Consider the following 20587-nt stretch of genomic DNA (forward strand, 5'->3'; position numbering starts at 1 on the left):
AACTGAAACGCATTACTCTAATAGAAACATTAAAAGTAAGAGAATATTCCTCACGTCAGTCATGCAATATTTTAAACATTTTCTACAGACAGTTTCATCAATGGGGTACATTATTTTCATTGACCTTATAGGCCTTACAATAGGCATAAATATTGCCTTGTGTACCAAACCAGGTGCAAAACGTATTGGATTAAGGTAGATCTGGTATAGGATGCTATATCCAAAATGCAGTTATCCATTAACAGAACTGGTTAAAAAATAGAGTGGGGGTGGAGAATGGGTCACAGCATTAATATTTATTTGCAAATATATTGATCCCTCCAAAAGATTATATAATATATATGTATTATTGAACAAAATCAGATCAGATCTATAATATTTTAAAATCTGACTAAAATGGTCTTTTTATTCCAAAATTTCAACAATATTTTGGCTTTCAAAACATTTCAACCATCAATTCTACTAAATTCATATTTTTGGAAACATGTTACATTGATTTGCTTTGATTTCCACACACACACTCACACATGCACACACATTCCAGCAAAAACACCAACTAGACAAAGACATTGGTAACAATCCGTATTATGTAGCTGCATTTTTGGTTTGCAATAAGAATGTAAACCCTGCTTGTGCACATGCTTAAATTCTATGGGAAGTGAGTAGTCCCACGGCAGACAGAAAGATTAAGCTGCTCAGAAATTCTCCGACAACATTTTTCCTTCAAATAATGCTGATTCATTGAAATCAAAATGTTCTTTGGAGACAGTTAGATTTTAACCTGCCTGCCAGGCAATTTCCATTGGAAACCTGCCTGGTTTCCTGCCATCTCACCTGCTTGGCTCTTCAGCAATCTGCCAGGCAGGCTAACACGGAAAGAGGCGTGTGGAAGCCCCAGCTCCCAAGCTCAGACTCCCAGTTTAGTAAGGGCTTCCAGGTTCCTAGCTCCCTTTAAGCCCACCAGATGGGATGACAGGAATCCTGGAAGCCCTGGGAAAACTAGTTCCCAAACTCATGGCTGCTTTTCAACCTGGGCTCCCAAAGTTTCCAAGGTTCACACAGCCCATGAGACAGACTGAAATGGAATGGAGCCCTAGCTCTGAGGCAGAGAATTTGAACACCAAATTTTGAAATATCAAAATTCTCCCCAAAACAGCATTAACTTTCTCCACACAGCTGTAAATAATACTATTCATCATAAAGTGTTAAAGCTAAGCACCTGCACAAGTGTTACCAGGATTAGGACCTTAAACCATAATTCTACTAATAGTTAAGCACATGCTTAATCCGACACATGAGTAAAAATCGGTGGGACTGCTCAAATGGCTAAATTTAGGGAGTATTCACATGCATAAAATTAAGTATTTGTGTAAGTGTTTGCAAGATCAGTGATTTACTTTGTTGGGAGGCCTCATAGCCCAGACACTGCAGGAAAACATGACAAGACACCAGGAATATGGTTTATCTAGGCCGCAATTTTAGCAAGTGCCACTTCTGGGAACTATCCAAAAGTAACTCATCTCTAAAGCTTTATGTAATTTTATTAAGCAAAAATGAAGTTTCATAAAGTCTTTGCAATTTCCACAGAAGATGAAAACATATATAATGGGCTGTGTTGGTGAAATTCACCCCAGTGCAGAGGGCCAGTACAAGTCCTATGTACCACTTAAGTCTCAGTTAAATCTTCTTGATTACTGAAGTTACACCACAGGTATCTTAGGCTTTGTAATAAAGTGAATGAAGCATTTCCAGCAGCCTCCCCCCCCACCCTCTAGATTCACTTGCACTTGTATTATCTTTCATTCTAAAATCTAACATAGCTGATGACCAAGCCTCTTTTTTCACAACTAACAGAGGTATTTTGCTGGTCAGTTCTGCTGCTGCTATTTCCCCAATTCCTTTTCTAACTGATTTTTCCAAGGACCTGCTTATATTCTATCCATCACAGATTCTCTTTTTCAATACATTTAAATATCTTAGAGTCTGTACTTACCACAAAAGTAAAAAGAAATTGAGGTAAGATGATCTAATGCTCTCTTGATTTCAGTTTATGCCTGTTACTAACCATTTCATGGTGAAATTAGACAATCTATTGGTAAAATATCAACAATATTCAATACAGGCCTAGACATCCACTCTTTCTAGCCAGAAAGCCATTTGGTGACACAGTATGTGTTTGCAATCCCTTCCATCATTGGTCACACTAAGAGCTCCTATTTTGCCTTGATATGCTCACATAACTCCCATTAACAATAATGAATCTCCCAGGCACACACTGAGATGGAACTATAACCTATTAGTTAAAACATTGTGCCACTGTAGGCATCATGCCAAAGGGAACAGGGCCTTGTTGACTGTCTCATAAGACTGGATTTCCAAAGTGGAAAAAAGACAAAATCAACAGAAAAAGATAAAAAAATCAATAACATAAGAAGTCAAGATACAGGAATGAGCTCTGAGAAATCACTTCTAAGCACTTAACTAGGGGTGAGGGTACTTTGTTATACAACAAACACTCAAATGTTATTTTAACAGAGAGGTCTCCATATACGCAACCCCTGACGGATACTTGCAATAAATAAATGTCTTTCTGGGTCAAAGAAGGAGGAAAAATAAATCTTACCAACATTATAGCATGTGTGTTTATTATTGACATGACTAGTGGTATCAAAATAATCATTGATAAACTGTCTACATATGTTTTTAGTTATATGGATTTAGGTTTTTTATTAAGATAAAGTGCGAGGGTCATTTAGCTCCTTCTACCTAAAACTCGAAATATGGAACCATGTGATTTTCAAATAAACTGGATTCTACCTGTGTATTACTTCTCTTTCTGTCTTCTCACTCCATTCCAATTCTCTTTCATCTGCTTGTGTGCACATGCTGCCATGGCAAGAATTTTCATGCGCTTTATCACAATGACCCCGTGGCACTGGTGTTGTCTCTTTTCTATGAGTAAACTTTTCAGTTCTGACCCAAACAGATTTCAGAAGCTAAATATGGTGAGGTTTTACTAACACTTGTACTGGCTGACCATAAAGGAACAATCAGACACTGCAAAGGCAGGACAGTAGACTGGGATTCAGGAGATGGGGTTTCAATTTCTGGTTCTGTCAGACTTCCTGTGTCATTTGGTGCAAGTCATGTAATCTCTTTGTACCACATGGACCCATCTATGCAATGGGGAAACACTGCCTTTCTACCATCCTTTATCTGATTTGTCAATTTAGATAGTAAATTCCTTAGGGACACAGAATGTTGTGTATAATGTAGAATCCACAGCACACTGTGGCCTCCTGGAGCTGCTTTGATACAAATACTACTGACCACCATGATATCTAAGTATTGCACAAAATCAAACACCATCAAAATCTATAACAAGAAACATTTCTGTCTGAGCCAGTTCTGTACTAAAACAGGGCAGAAGTTTGTTTTACTAATGTTGCTATCTTTCAGATCAAAAGCTTTAAAAACAAATTTGTATAAAAAAATTCTCTCCACTGGTGGTGAACAGATACATTTGAGGGCTCAAAAATGCACCCCCTTTATCTCAATGTTTTGTGCATATAAAAAAAGCAGTTTCATTTGGAAGTCTTCATTTTTCACACACAAATATACTTTCAGAGTAAAAACTGGTGTTTTCAGACTGTTCCTATAATAAGATCTTTACAGCCTGATCCAATGTTCATGTTAGTCAGTTGGAACTCTTTCCATATGTCTTTGAATTAGGTCTTTAAAGAGAAAGGACAACATTTTCAGAAGTGCCTCAACTTTTGGGTATTCAAGATGAGAAATCTATAAGGGGGATGATTCTCTGAAGGTTGGTACTTAGCTCCAAAATTAAAGCACTTAAAAATCACTAGCATTTGGAAGTCTTGGCCTATGGATATTAGTTTTGACATCTTGCTTAACTTGCAATCCAAGTTCCCTACTTCTTAGGTTGTATGTTGAAGCACACTGATGGGAGAATTCCATCCTCAGAAGTCTCTGAAGTGATGTTTATGAAACTTACTTCTTTTGGATAGAACTAAATTGGGCTAGACAAAAGTGAACGAGCCCGCTTAACTTTCATCCAAGAATCAATCTGAACTCCAACTTTCCAGAAATTTTCTAAATCACAGAGGTTTAGATAAACCAAGGATAACTATCTAAATGTCTGGATGATTATGAAAACTGAATCCAACCAGATCTCCACGTTATTTTAGGTTGCCCATATCTTGGTAACATAATGCATATAAAAAAATCAATCTATTCTAGACAAAATAATGAGAGTTGTTGCAAGTCTACTAATCTCTACACAGACCTTTGTCCGATAAAAATGACCCATCACAGTTTATTCTAATAGAGAACTGTTGTTCAGAAATTCACTTCTTGCACTAAAAATTTAGTGATGCTGATAAATGTTTTGGAGAACACATTGGATTTTCTTTAAATGTAGGCTGATTTTTCTAGTGGCATCCAGCTGGATTCTGAAACTTACACTCAACCACCCAAATGACACCCATTACCTCAGTATTCTGTCACCTTCCATTACAGATCTGTCAATGTGGGAATTATTTTTCTTCCTAAATTTCTTCTACAGAATGAAAAGGAACACTTAAGTAAAAACACATATGATGGAGCCAGAAAAAGGAGAGGATGTCAAGGCAAACGAGACAGAGCAGTTGAACCCCAGATAATACTGAAATATCCCATTGTAATTTCAATGGATAAATGTCATTGAATTTCAGTATCTAGTCAGGGAGCCCAGGCTTCCCAGATTTAGTACAAAAAGCCATAAAATCTTATCACACCCAGTGGATCCAATCTTCATTCACATGCAAGACAGACTAAGAGAACCAACTCTGGCAATCAGAAACTTTGCATGAATGTTCAAAAGATTCCTTCCCCTCAAATTCTTTACCTTCTGTATACATAGGTATAAGGATTCAGGGAAAAGAGAAAGTAAGATTTAGAGCAACAGCAGCATATCTTCTACATCATGGCTAAAGATTTTATAGGAGGAAAAAACACAGTCCAACACTAATTACCGGTATCATCAAATGAAGATAAAATAGGATTAGAATTAGAATATATTAATACACTTTTTTATTAATATATTTTTCCCTGTTGCCTTCTACCTGTTGTACATTTAAGAAGGGTGAGACAAATTAGTGCCCGTGTTCTGACCACTTAAAATTGTTTTCCATTCAGCAGAAGGAACTAACAAATTATTTCTCTTTTCTCACATTCAGACGGTTAGATGCAGATATGCCCACAATGCATGTGTATATTTAAGAGATCCTGTGCCATACCCTCATGAATAAAGGATCTTGAACCCTTTAAAAGTAAAATTAAATACAGAAGTAGTGTGGAGAGGCAACGTGGTAGCGTGAACAGGGAACTAAGCTGAGAAACAAGAGATCTGAATGATATTCCAAGTTCTACCCCTACTCCACAATTTGACCGTGTATGAGTCATTTCATCTCTATAGGTGACATTTTCTTATCTGTAAAATGTGGATAACAGTATTTCCCTTCCTTTGCAAAATGCATTAATGCATGGGAGTGCAGAGGAAATTCTTCATATTTTCCTTATTCAGCAAAGCAGAATTCAGTGCACTCCTCTACAGTGTTCCAGCAATCAGCTCTAGTTCTTTCTTGAGAGCTGGTAGATGAACACAGAAATTTCCCTTAGGCAGGGTCAGTCCTGGTTCTCCCAATAGCAGGGATGCTTCCTTTCTCAGCAGATTTCAACTAAGTAGTTCAAGTATTCCCTTATGGCAGGAGACACTCCAGACTAACTTCCAAAATTTTCCATTATTATGACCACTGGTTCTGCTCCCCCTATAGATAGGGATTGCAAACAGTTACCAGCTTTCTGAGCACTGCATCATGTAGACGGGCTCTCTGTAGGGTTAGGTGAGCTAGGGACATATTTTTAAAGGTATTTAGGTCCGAAATATGCAGATAGGCATCTAGTAGGATTTTCAAATGTACATATGGAGTTAGGCACCCAGAAATTTTCTAGTAGGCACCCATCTGCATCTTTAGATGCAGAGATACCATTAAAAAAAAAAAAAAAAAAAAAGCAACTAATGGTGCTTACAACTGCAGCTGCTCCAACTACACTAGCACTCATAACATAGTCCTACCATTTGTGGAGATAAAGTAGTCACCATGGAAGGATAGTTGGAGCTAATAAATGCCTAGTGTGGCTCTCATTTATGAAGTTACAGGTCCCAGCTTCAGGCCTCATTTACTATACAACTGCATGAGGACAGAAAGAACTGGTCATTAAATGGGAGGAAAATGTGGATCTTTCTATAGCACAATGGACAAGCCTTCCACAAAGTGCTTCTTTTAAGCAAAAGTTTCTACAGCAGAAAGGGTACTGAGACAGAGGGGAAGAAAAATGGAAAAAAGTTAGAGTGCTGGGAGGAGAACTATCCTCTCAACCAATCACCTCCCTTCTTCTGCCCCTAGAAGTACACAGGTACCATGGTTGTATCTTCCTAATCTTCTGGCTTGCCTTTAGTGTAACTTCCCCCACAGGGAGTTACTGTATTTGATACCTCAGTGTAAATCAGACACACTGAAGGTAGTCCAAGTCTCCAAAATCCATTAAGGAAAAAGCTTGTAAACTTTTAAATAAAGTATAAACATTGCCCAAGTACACTTTTATTTCATTTTTAAATGAGACACATTGAAGCAAGGACAGGCACACTGGTGGGAAGAAAAATAAATAAATACATGAAAATCTGAATGGTCTATCAAATATAGGAGGGCAGTATTAGATATAACCTATAAGGAAACAGCTGGAGGTGCAGCATGCATTATGAACAGACTGTATTACAAAAATATTTATAGCAATGTCAATATGTATTCATTCATTCACTGGAATGAAAAAAACTTGTATCCTACAAATGCATGGCCACTGGCAAAAAATATATATATATTTTCCCCATGATTGCTTCTAAGATGACCCAGACTCTGCTGTTTTCAAGAAAGAATTCATCTGCAAATCTTACAGATATCGTTTGCTGTTTCCAGTGTTTATTAACCACATCATAAAATTCAGTGGAAGTTGCATTTATTATGACATCTGATATTTGGCAGACCTGGCCTGGAAAAATAAACATGTTTTCTGGAATAGAAAATTGTATTAACAAATGGCAGCACACATATTTTGAAAGGATTAAGCAGGCTTTCTGTAATAATGATTAAGTTCAACACACAGTGGATCCCAATTTTAAGCAATACCATTTTATTTATATACTGCATGTTAATCCACTTTTTGTACACCTGGAATCCAAAATCTTTAGATAACATTGCCGAGTTATCTTTTCATGTGTCCAGTTACTAGGTGACACCTTCCCCTGATGCCTCATAAGATTATTCATTTCAATCAGTGACTAACACTATTTTGTCTATCTTACTATCCCCCCATGGACTACACAGAGGTAGGACCGTGCAGATCTCTGAAGTTTTGATTCTCAGGGGTCTATGCAACCATTTTTGTATCCTTTGGGCTTTGCATTGAGTTTCAGGTTTAAACAAAGGTAAAAATTCAAAGTCAAATTCTGTGAAAACTTTGGAGTTCCACCTAATTTATTTCACTCAGTTTTGATGTAAAGCCACAAATTGATCCAAACTTTCTAGGAAATGGTACCAGATTTACTTAAGATATGCAAAACCCTATGAATGATTTGGATGAACCTGGTCTGAGGTTTGAGTTTGTAACAAAACCTTAAACCACACAAAGCTCACCTTGGTTAAGGTTAATAAACATTTTACACTGATGCTATCCAGCTAACCAGTGTATGAATATACATGATATAATAAAAAACCCTAAGGGATCCACCCTAGACACCCAACTCCCTTAGGCTCCTGGGAAACTGCCAGGCCTTACCTCCTCCGAAAACAGGTGTGCAGCCTCCTTCCAGAACAAAGCCTCTCAACATGCTAAGAGGAAGGAAAGCATTCATCATGATGTGTCTTCTCTCCTCCCACTTATTCACATGCAATTGGAGCCCAGGTATATCCCTTCATCTTGGGCATGCTAATGTCTAAATAAAGCAGAGTGAATAATTGGTTTGGGTTGAACAAAGTATTTGATTCAATTAAAAATGAACTTTTAGTTTGTTTTTCATTGTTTCATTTTTAGGGTTTTTTTTAACCTTTGAATCATTCAGGCCCTAGAGATGACCCAAGAAGAACTCAGCATTTACAGGTAGGAGGTTAGAAATGAAATACATGAGCTCACAAACACCAGTCAATATTAATTTGACAAACAACCATTAATCCAAAAACCAGATTTCTTAACAATAATTATGATTCCAAATGCCTTGGCTACTCATGAAAACACTAACCATAGAGCACCCAAAATAAAAAAGGCTTTGTGACTCATGTACTAGACTGGGATTCAGGTCTGAGGTCTGCCACATACTTCCTTATTGACCTTGGCCAAGCCACAAACTCTCTACCTCATTTTCCCATTTGTAAAATAGGGATAATGCCTTCCTGCCTCACAGGGGTGCTATGAAGATAAAATTATCACTATCTGTCTTATACTACAGTTGGGGGCCATACATTTCCCTAGAGACAGATACAAGGACCTAATTGAAAACCTGTTGAAGTAATTGGCAAGACTTCTTGTGGCTTTGGATCAGACTTTGAGTAAATAGTTGGTTAATTACTTTACCAAGTAAATTTAGATCTTCCCACCCTCCAGTGTTTTACTTGGTAGAGAATATCAGCCTAATAAGGGTATATACATTTCCACATTTGAAGTCTTAACAGCTGAGTAACATTGGCATGATCAGTGTTTGTTTCCACAACCAAGGAAACTTTAAGGGGGAAAAGATGAGCAATTTATTCTAGGCAAGATATTATTTATTTATTCGCTCACTGTATTCTACATGCTTTGGTTTGTGCACAGAAAATAGATGGTTGTGACATCTCTATTATATTAACTGGTTGGTTTGCTGCAAATTATCTTGTAGTGCACAGGGAGTTTATTCTTTTAATTGGCTTATCCTTTTTTTATATATTTGCTTATGTTAGCTCTGTAGTAATACAGTATTGTAACGTTTCATTTTTAACTATAGACTTTGTAACATACATGTAACAACCTGTGATTATGGGGGGTTCTGGGCTGGTGAGGCTTCCACATCACCACTGGAAACTTAGGCTACGTTTCCACTGGAGGACCCAGTGAAGCTAGGCACTGCAGGAAGTACTGCCCAGCAGGGCTTGAGTGGAAGCCCTCCCACAGCCTACTCATTGACTCATGCATGTATATAAACTAGGAAGTCATGGGGCTCTATCTAAACAACACCGCCATCTGCCTGCTTGCTTATGCTCCATGCCTTGCCTTGCTGTGGACACTACACTCTGGCTTCTAACCCTGGTTTGTCCCCAGCTTGGCTACTCGCTGCCATCTCCAACTTGGTGCCTGACTCCAAACTTTCTGGTATTCTGACCTGGATCAATCCCAAACCTGCTACTTGTCTCCTGATGCAGCTTGGTAACTGACCAGTGCATGTAGGCCACCCATGACCCTGCCCTGACAGTTGATAACAGTAATGGTCCTTTGAAAGTTCTTTAAAGCAGTATCATATTATTTTTTAAGAATTCATAGGCTAAAGTGGTATGTAAGATTTAGTACCGAGAACGATATCAAAAGGGAAATAAACATACTATTAAATGCAAACCAGTACATCCTTATAGTGCTAAGGCCACATATATAAAATAAATTGAGGCCCTTAACTACACTCCAAAATGCGTTATACCAGTAGAGCCCCCTCATGTGGACACAGCTTATGTTGACAGAAGCAGTTTTTATTATGGCATATTAACATCATATTCCTGAATGATGCCAATGTTAAGTTTTTCATAGGAGTTTAACTCTCCCACAATGGACACTAGGTATATAGATAGTATGAAAGTATATATTTAAAGGACACTCAAATTGGATTGTTTGTTAGAATCCATACTGTACAGTAGTCACCATTCAAGAATCAACATTTGCAAACAGTTACCACACAATATTTATTTACATTGATATGGAACCTGCCTATTGCTCAAGGTGCCTTCATACCAAATTCACTGACTAGTATTTCAATACAAGCTTACTGAGTTTTCAGGAGGCCTGGTATGCTAAGCACTGAAGTCTGTTTTTGGAAACTGCAGCATCCTGTTAACAAATTATCTTGTGGTTCTTCATGACAATAATGTAATTATCCAAGAAATCAGTGACAGAAATTACCTTTAAGATCATCCAGTCCATCCCTGTGATAACACAGGATTGTTAGCAGCAGTACATTTTCTCCTGTCTAGTATTAAAAAACTCAAGCAATGGGGCTTCCTTCCTTGGTGGAACATACAAATCTCACTGTCTGGAAATAGTTCCTGATACTCAGACTATTTCTTTCCTTGTTTAGTTTAACCCCATTATTCATATTTCTACCCTCTTGAACCCATAAATAATTCTTCTCCATCCTTGTTGATCTCAGGATATATGTAAAGTAGAAAGGGAAGACAGTTATGGAAGGAGAGTGTAGAGAAAGAGTATGGAGACATCCAGAGATAATCATTTGCCAACCTTCCTCTACAGGTAATTTTTATGGAATGGTTTTATTGGTTGTTAATACTCAGTGGTATTAGACCCATTGCAAATGCATGTCAAGAATGACGATCATGTGTAATGAGCACAGAGGGACAACAGGAAAATGGAGATAAGTTATATCAATCAAAGGGGAAAATCTAGTAATGAGAGTCCAGATGATGTCATGGACTGAGGGATAAGAAGGTTCTCCTCCTGGAGCAGTTCTTGTTGTATAGCTTCTTGGGGATGGTGGACACTGACTTTCTAGGGGGTCCCCAAAAGAATTCTGGGCTCAGTGAAGGAAATCCATATAGGTGGAAGCCTTATAGAAACCAGGGAGGGAAGATGGAGTGGCATGGTCTCTCCCCTGATGCCTGATGCTTTGCTTCCAGGGTGCCTTTCATCACCTGTGAATGTCAAAGAGTTTGTGATCATTCTTTCCTTATATTGACCTCCCAACAGTCATCTGCAGCTTTGTGATTTCCAGCCAGGACTACTACAATATGCTCAAGTTGGAGTTACTATTTAGGTCCATTTGGAAGCTTTAGCTGGTTAAGAATGTAGCTGCCTGACTCTTGAGTGTGGTGATATATTCTAATCTCATCAATTACCTTACTCATGTTTTTCACTGACTTCTTGTTCATGTCCAGATTCAATTTGTGGTGTTGTGGGTTAATCTTTAAAACCTGAATTGATCAAGACCACACTATATATTAGACGATTCACATCCTTTACCTTATGACTGCTGAGAACCACCTTTGGTTCTAGCATTAAACTCTCCATGTCCACTGATAGGAGTTCCTTAGTTGAGACTATGTCTACACTGCAGCACTAATTCGAATTACAGAAAGCGATTTATAGAAAGCTCTGCAGACTGTTCACACTACAGTGTTTGTGCTGGTTTCTTGCATCCACACTGGCCAGCCTTATTTCGAATTAGAAAGCAGTGCAATATGGGAAGCTATCCCACAGTGCAACTAACCATAGAGGCTGTTGTGATGAGTGTCATCATTCCAGGATGCAGCGCTGCTTCCCCCACCCCCAAACAAACAGGAAAAGGATTTTCATGCTGTTTTTTTACTCCCCCGATCACCATTGCTGCAGGCACATGGAGCCAGCTGAACTATGCTCTCATTTTCACTGTGACAAATACAGTTATCCTGGATTACTTTAGAACTGTATGCTGTTTGCCTTTTATGCTCCCCCCACCACCTCCTGTATATCGCTTGCCTTCGATTTTGATTCTACAGGTGTCTGTAGAATGTAAGATAAATAACAAGGGAGTCAGTTAGTATATTAATACAGTGATACAAATGTTTCCATTTCACTGATGGAAAGCATGATATAATATAGTCACATGTAGCACTGTGAATACACGCTTAAGAAAGTATCAATTTCCATGATTAGCCACTGAAACAAAGTAGCAAAGAATTTCCTCTCACTGCTGGCATTTAAAACGCATTCATCACGTGGGGAGGGGGGTGGGTGGTGAAATCTTTCAAAGGGACAAACTTTAAAGGGCTAAACTTTCAAAGGGACAAATTTTAAAGGGAAAAACTGCAAAGGGCTTGTTGGGCATTCAAAACGCATTCACCACGCGGGGAAGGGGGTGGTGAAATCTTTCAAACACTTAAAGAAACAAACTGCAAAGGGCTTGTTGTGTGTGTCTGTGGGGGTGATCGCAGCTTGGATTTTAAATGCATTCACCACAGGAAATGAAGATTTAAATCTTCTCGGGGCTGCTTTGGGGGAGGGTACTGAAATGGAGCATCATGGGATACAGTCTGGAGGCCAATTAATTTGAATTAAAGTCCCATTGCATCCACACTCACATTAATGCAAAATAACTGATGTGCTTCAGACGCTAATCCACTTGCAGAGGTGGTTTTATTAATTCAATTTTAAAGGCTCCTTAATTTGAATTAACAATGCGCAAGTGTAGACGTGGGAGTAATTAATTCGAATTAAGCCACCAGTGTAGACCAGGCCTGAGACTACTTCCACTGGAATTCACATTCAGATTTAACAAGTGTCAGAACATGATATTTTGTCTTGGTGGAGTTTGTTTTGTTTTTCTGCTTATTTTTATTCCTATAAAGTGGATTTTTTTTAAAATGGTACCCATATTATACACACAAACTTAGTGAGAAAGTATAATTAGTACCTCCACAACTAGCTATTGTAGCCATAGGCTCCTGAAATAACATAATTACATAAAATTAATGATTTATATAGTAATACATGCATTGTAAAGGCGGTCAAGATGTGATTCAACAATCCAGTAAAAGTAATTCAAAAGTCAGTATTATTTGTCCTAAATATTTAAGACTCAAATGTTAATAAAAATAAAAAAGCAACTTCTTAATCTTCTGTTTGTACTACAGAGTACCCCACCTTTAAACTGAGATCAGGTACAGCATGCCACAAACAACTGAAAAGGAATCAATGAAGTCCTAGTAATCAATAATGAATCCGCTACAAAGACCAATGAAGTCCCTTTCTAAGAATACATTCACTGAATCATTATCCACAGCAGACATGCCTTCAAATAAATCATAGTTTGACAGTAATAAGAAAGAAGGAAATGTACAAATGTGTGCTCCTGTAATAACTGCATAAGTTGATTAATTTTATGAACATTTGATTGTGATTAATGAGACAACAGAAATATATGAACTGCAGATATAAATACATTACACATATTCATACTGCCATTTTTAAACTCTTGAGAGTTATTTAAAATTAAATACCCTACCATAACATCATAGTATAGATTTTAGCAACTTAAGAACAAGTTATTAATTACAAAATAGTACTTAGCAAAAGCTGGTAGATAAAGAAATGGCATATCTATAGCTGTAAATTACACTTATACAATGGGGTGGTGGTATCCATAAGAGATTATAAGCAATTACTGCATCCACTCTCTGACACTGGTCTAAGCTCTGAACCTGCAATGACCTTCCCACAGGCAGACCCCTTCCATTGTGCTATGGAAGAGAAATAGGGTTCAATTATTTCAACAGGGTCTATGAAGGTATGTGGTACATTCACCCAGAGCTCTTTGTAGGTTAAGGGCTTTAATTCCTACTGTGCCTCTTTGTATTGTAGCTAATACTCTAGTGCAGGGGTGTCAAACTCATTTGCTATGGCGGGCCAGATTTGAATTAAATGTACTTCAAGTGGGTCATACATACCATAAATTGAAATACTAGGCACAACAATTTTAAGGTAGTATTATATTTTATTTGCTAGATATCAAACAATATAAAAACTGCAGTAAATTCACTTCTACAACTACTACTATTTTACGATTAAAAATTGATCAATGATTAAGAATTATAGTACTTTATTTATGGCTACTGCTGCTCCTGATGCCTGACACCTCTTACTTTGGACCACTGCATCAAAGTCTGGAGCAAGGGACTGGGCTGTGGCAAGCTTCAGGTGTGCATCAGTAAGTTGAGAACGAAATTTTGACTTGTTGATGTTCATTACAGAAAAGAGCTGTTCACAGACATACGTTGTCCCAAACATGGACAGAATTTTTGAAGCAAAAGACTTCAGCCTGGGATAATTTGGTCCTACATACTGATAAAATGTTCCAACATCAACACTGGAAAACTTATCCCTCAGAACAGAATCACACTGCAGTTCGAATATTTCCACCTGAAGCTCCTCTGAGACCTCGTGCACATTGACAGAAAATGGGTTACGGAAAATTGCAAAGTCTCTCTCCAGGTATTTGAAGTCAGAAAACCTTGCTTGGAATTAATTTCTTAAGTTGGAAATTTTGCTGCTGTACTTTTTTTTGAGAGCATCACAATGAAACTCATCTGTGTTGCGTCGAGATTTAAAAGTTGGAAAGTGTGCAGGATTATCTGAAAGTTGCTTTTCCCAAAGCTGAAACTTAATCTCAACAGCACTAATGCTGTCAAACACATCTGTCACCAATTTGTTGCACCCCTGCATCTTTGTGTTGAGACAGTTCAGGTGTTCTATGATGTTCACCATAAAAGTAAGATCTTGAAGCCATTCCTTATCCTGCAGTTCAGGCATAACCTTTCCTTTCTGATTCAAAAAACAATTGTATTTCACCATGCAAGCAATTTTTCCTTTAACTTTGCAGCAACTCCACTTTTCTACCCAGCCAGACTCACAGCTTGCACCCAGTCTACCCCAATCTGTCCAAAGTTTCCACCAAATTATTGAAGATATCGTCACCTGTTGTTGTGTCTTTCATCGGAACCAATTCTACAAACTCTTCTGTTATGCGCATGTTTTTATCAACACCATGAATTAAAATTGCAAGCTGTGCCACATCAGTAAACATCCATACTGTCATCAACTGCAATCGAAAATGCAATAAAGGATTCGACTCTGTCCTTTAGTTGATTGTTAAGGCTCTCTGACAAATCACTGATTCTCTCAGCAACTGTGTTTCTCGAGAGGCTTATATTTGCAAAGGCTTGCCGTTTATCCGGACATATTAATTCTGCAGTCATTAATATACATTTCTTTATAATTTTCTTTTCTGAAAAAGGTTTTGATGACTGTGCTAGTTCATGCGCAATCATGTAGCTCGCCTTAACTGCATGTAGCTTGCCTTAAAATGTAGCTTGATGGGCATTTGTAAATAGCAATTGCTGCTTTTTCAAGAACTTCTCCAATTTAGAAACTTTGTCCTCATGCAACTTCCCAATATATTTATCATACTTCTCAGCATGCTTGGTATCATAGTGCCTCCAAACATTGTACTTTTTGGCAACAGCTACATGTTGCGTACAAATCAAAGATGTTGGCTTTCCATTCAGTTTGGCAAAGAAATACAAATTTCTCCACTTCTCTTGAACCACACGACATTCTTTATTTTTCTTTTCTTCGATAACATAATTACAAGGCCCCACACAAGACTGTGTAAAGACACAAGGCTATGTGTGTGTATATATATATATATATATATATATATATATACACACACACACAAGGCCCAGCTTACACAAGTTTGTGTATGCAAGATATCACCATAACAGTCTGGCATACACAGTGTTTTGCAATGCCACGAGAAATTGTTTGTCTCAATTACTTAGCTGTAAAACCCTCCTACAACTATCACAGTTTGATGGTATTTTACTTTGCAGAGCTACAGTGATATTTTGAAGACTTCGTCCATAGGTCAATTGAGTAACCCCAAAATTCTGCAGTGGAAGAGATGTGCCTTTACTAGGCACCAGAGGGAGAAGGAGCATATATCAGTATGAACAAATCTAATATAACAATTGTCTTCTGTCTTTCCTAAGATATTTGCCAATGCATTTTTGGGACAGTTCTTCTGGAAAGATGTATGGGTAGCAATAGCAACTGAAATGGGAGAAAATGGTAAACTGTGAGCAGCAGTAGGAAGGTTTTTCTGCAGCTGAAAGTAGCGTATGTTTTGAAATGAGTGGGCTGTGAAGAAGCAGTTCTGCCCCCTGCGATGCCCTGAGACCACACTCTCTCCTCTCTCGCCTTTTGGAGCGCAGTCTCACGTACACAGCGCTCTGCCCCACGATCACACTGTCCCTCTCCCGCCTTTGGGAGTGCTGTGTCTCGTGCACACAGTGCTGCACATGCTGCCACCAGAGTACACAGATCTCGTGGCACTGTGCGCTGCCACCAGAGAATACAACGCCATGACATCTTGCGGCAGCACGCACTGCTGCCAGAGTGTACAACGTTGCAACATCTTGCTGCCTCCAAGGGCTGGACCAAAAAGGTTGGTGGCCGTATCCGGCCCATGGGCCGGATGTTTGACACCCCTGTTGTAGTGCATCATAATGCCATTACTGAATTTTCATCTCCCTATTGTGGTAACAGCCTCAATAACTGGAGCATTGCTTCTCTGTAAGCCAGAAGAGTGATAAACCAGATTCTAGCTACATGTTCTGCAATAGTATTCCTCCCCCCAGATAATAGATTGAACATGTCATCACAATAATTTCATTTGACTAGCTTGAGCTTAAAATAAAGAAGCTGAATACATGGCTAAATGCAGCCTTACAGTATGGATAGGCTGTAAATCTTTAGTGTTGTCATTTATATTTTGTCAGACTGATTTACCTCCTCTAGTGATATCTTCTTGGGGTTCTGCATAGTTAGCACCTAACATTTTTATATCAGTAGCCCATCTCCCCAGATACTCTCCATACATATAAAACTCAGATAAACAGGCATACAAAAATTTTGGTTGTGTGGCAAACGGCCTCCTCCAGCCTAGTGGGTCTCACGCTCTTGCTGCTCGTAGCAGGCCAGAGTGTTTCCGGTCACCCCGTCTTCCCCGAGGAGGGGGTAGGGACTCGGACCCACCCACTCCTCCAGGTCCTAGCCCAGGGGCCCTATGAGAAGCAGTGCTGCTTGCAGTTGAGAACACGGTGCCATCTCTTCACCTGGGCTAATTTCCCCCCTCCTTCTGGCTTCTTGAGCCTGGTACCTTCCTCCTGTCTGCTCCTCCACAGAACTCTGCACTCCTAGAAACAACCCAACCCGGCACAGCACGGCACTCCTACTCCTCCAGCTCGCACCCAGTCTGTTTGGAGCAGAGGGTTTTTATGAAGCACCTGGCTGGTCCTTAATTGGCCTCAGCTGCTCCTAATTGCCCCCCTAATGACTTATCTAATCTGCAGGGAACAGAGCCCAGAGCATTCTGAGGCTAACTTACCTCCCTTCGAGCACTCTCCTACTGCCTTCTGCCCTTGCTATATCACACTTGCAATACATGTTTATTTTGAGAGTCCTCATGCCAATATTTCTGACAAACTTCTTAAATAAAAGGAATGAGTTCCTCAATATGAGGGAAGAAATCTTGAGGTAAATTTAGTACATTTTTTACAGCTAACAACTACAGGATCCATATAAAAGAAACTCAAAAGAATACAATTCATCATTACGTCATTACTGAATTTTAGTGAATAACATCACAAAATAAAACAAATATCTGGCACATAAAATTCAATAGTATGGATGTTACTCAGCTTCCAGGAGTTTACTTGCTGGAATGAACGAACGCAATGCACGAACACTTTTTTAGCGAGGCTCTTCAGCTTCCTTATTCTGTGGAAAATAAATGTGTGTGTTTGTTTACCAGTGAGTCTGAAGTTAAGGTGACAATTATTTAAAGTACAAGTTTATCCTTAAACAACTTTCAGGTTCAGTTAATGGTAAAGTGTTATATTCATGAAAATGTTTCTACAGCTGCTGATTTTTAATGATGGTACATACAAGCTGGGCTAAAGGATTTTGTCATTATTTGTCAGACAGCGCAATATCAGGGCCAAAATTACAGTCCTCACTCAGTCAAAATTTCCAATAAAGTAAGACTTATTTGTGGGGAAAGTGTGAGAAAGTCTCTTCAATGAAATCAACAGGAGTTTTGTCTGCATGAGAACTGAATAATGACTGTAGGATACAGCTCTTTATAATAATCATCTTTAAACCTAATTGTTTTCTTCATCTTTGTAAAGGAAATCAAAATTCAATATTTAAATAAACAAAATTCCCAAATCCAACAGCTGAAGCTGAGACTTTGAGATAAAAAAATGGAAGGCTCTGAAAGACTTTTTGAGAGAGAAAAAGTATTTTATGCTTCAGTCTTAAACCATTCTGAGATCTGATACAATGGAAAAGCTTAAGAAGAGATTAGTGACTTGAAAAAATGACCATTTCAAAGCAGCTCATAGATTTCTAAAGGAACTATTCACTAAAAAGAATTTTTAAACACAAATGGCAAAGTTTCTGCCTGTAGGACAATCAGCAGCCAAGCCAAACCTGCAGTTCTGTATAAGGAGGGGAGAAACAATTACACCACCAGTAAGTGACAACGCGTACAGAAAAAAAAGGTGCTGTTTCCAAATGCAGTATATAGCTAAATCTAAAATTGTGTTACCTTTTAAGTGAATTTAGTGCCAGGCTGATAGTACTGAAAACTGAATTTCTTTATTCACAGATCAGGTATATTATATGTGCAGCAGAACTAAATGTTTCTTCACACTGCTATGCAATTTCTCTTTGACTTCTCTTCTGAAACTGCTAACAAAGGAACCAGTTAGAGCCATGAGATCACAGACATACATATAGATGTATATAGAATTGAATATATAATTAATTTTCTGATAATTTATAAGTAAATCTGTTAGAGTTAGAATTAAAAACTTAGTCTAAGTAATTTAGCTCCTGTGTCAATCTTTTTTGTGTGTGTGTTGAATGATTTTTACAGACTGTTGCAGATTCTTCAGACTTTCAATATATTTAATATTAATTAAAATCTTATGAATAAGCTACATTTGAAGAAATAGGTTTTAGTTCAATTAAGTCATTAATTAGTATGGTATCTAATTGTTATGCTGAGACAGGGTACTGACAGGCTCAGGTCAAGAGCTCAGGCAATCATGAAGAGGGGGGCCATTGTGATATCAAAGGTAACTCAACCAATCACAATGCCTAATTCACATACAGCAATTCTATTGGTTCTAATGACTCAGTGATATGAGGGAGACTGGACAGAGTCCAATTCGGCTGTAAGTGCAAAATGTATCAAGAGTTCTCAACAGTAGATTGCTTGCCCAAATATCACTGCTCTCTGAAAGGTTTCATGGCCACAGCCTAACTTGGATATCAGTGGTTGAAAGACTCCTCATGACACTTGCTTCAGCTCCATTCTGGATTGAGGGAATATTGCCAAGAAAATGGAGACACGAGTGCAATGGGGACCATCAAAACCCAGAGACATTGGGATTCAGAAACTGAGCTCTCCCAGCCCCCTTTCACAAAGCATTGGTCTCACTAACACTTTTGCATTGTGCTTTATTCACTATTCTTTTTTGGCTGCTTTGCTCTGCTCTGGAAATTGTGAGGGTCCCCACTGCCAAGAGGGGTATTAGACACAGTTTGCAACCGGAGTGGGAGCCTAAAGGCCCAAAGCCAGGAACAATGCCTAGAATCTGTCCAGTCCCAGCAAGTGAAGGCCACATGGATTCAGCAGTTGGATCCCATCAGGACAGAGTGAGGAGCCTCCAACAGGGAGAACTAACCATATCTGTAACAATACCCTTTTTTATTTGATTTCCATAACCACCATGATCTCATTTCTACTTTGAATGTAGTTTACTTATCCCATTAGTTCACTTACACCATTACAGTTCATTTAGGATTAAACTGAGTTAAGTTCACAATCACAAGTGGGAAGCAATTTTAAAATTCAATAGGCATTTATCCAGAAAGTCTTGTTTGACCATAATGTTCCAAAATTATTCACAGGATGTGCTGGATGCTAGCATGACTTCAGACAGACAGGTTAAAGGGTAACATTTTCAAAATCACCTCCCTTCCGAGCCTGTGTGACCCCAATGAACACCAGAGATGTGCTCAGGATGTCAGAACTTTGAAACATTCTCACGTCTCATCCTAGAAATCTTGAGTTTTGCAATAAGCTAATAGAACACACTGAGAAGGTATATGGAACTGTACATTTACTGCACAGACCCCAGGTGATGATTCTACATGATGAGCAATTTTAAACAGAAACCTCTCAGCATTATCAAATGTGTTCTATTCTTTCATTGAGATAATGGAGGACTATAGTACACCGAGGCTAGTGATTAATGACTGGTGCACAGACATGACAGAAATTGCTACCACTGAACACAGGCCCTGATCTCCCTGGACCCTTGTGCCTTAGTGGAGCCCCAGTGAAGTCCCCTGCTCTGATCACCTGAACACATTGCACCACAAAAAACAAGAGCAGCCATTTTGAAAATATGTCATTTAAGGTTTTGAAGTGATATGCTTTAAATAAGGTCTGAACAGTTAACCTGATTTTGAAGGGTTCTAAAGTAATTTCAAATTCTTGGATAAGTACAAGTTATAAGCACCATTACTAATAAATAGTCTTACTTGTGCACCCAAATATTTGCAGCTGATTGAATCTCAAAGCTACAAGAGTAAGTAGAAACGATTCACACGC

General features: G+C 38.5%; 1 long non-coding RNA gene across 5 annotated transcripts in view; it reads right to left on the bottom strand.

Moving 5' to 3' along the window:
* Positions 1–17486: 17486 nt before the first annotated feature.
* The window catches only part of LOC137149489 (uncharacterized), an 84310-nt gene continuing 81209 nt past the window's right edge, over positions 17487–20587 (bottom strand). For 3 of the 5 annotated variants that reach the window (XR_010918790.1, XR_010918786.1, XR_010918792.1), the window contains 2 exons: positions 18512–18654; positions 17487–17679 (listed from right to left, as the gene is read on the bottom strand). This is a non-coding gene — a long non-coding RNA (uncharacterized lncRNA). The remainder of the gene's footprint in view (positions 17680–18511; positions 18655–20587) is intronic. The other 2 variants (XR_010918795.1, XR_010918787.1) reach the window with 1 other exon arrangement.

This window comes from Emydura macquarii, unplaced genomic scaffold (genome assembly GCF_026122565.2).
Source record: "Emydura macquarii macquarii isolate MOO-44397 ecotype Brisbane River unplaced genomic scaffold, CSIRO-AGI_Emac_v2 contig_75, whole genome shotgun sequence".
NCBI lineage: Eukaryota > Metazoa > Chordata > Testudines > Chelidae > Emydura > Emydura macquarii.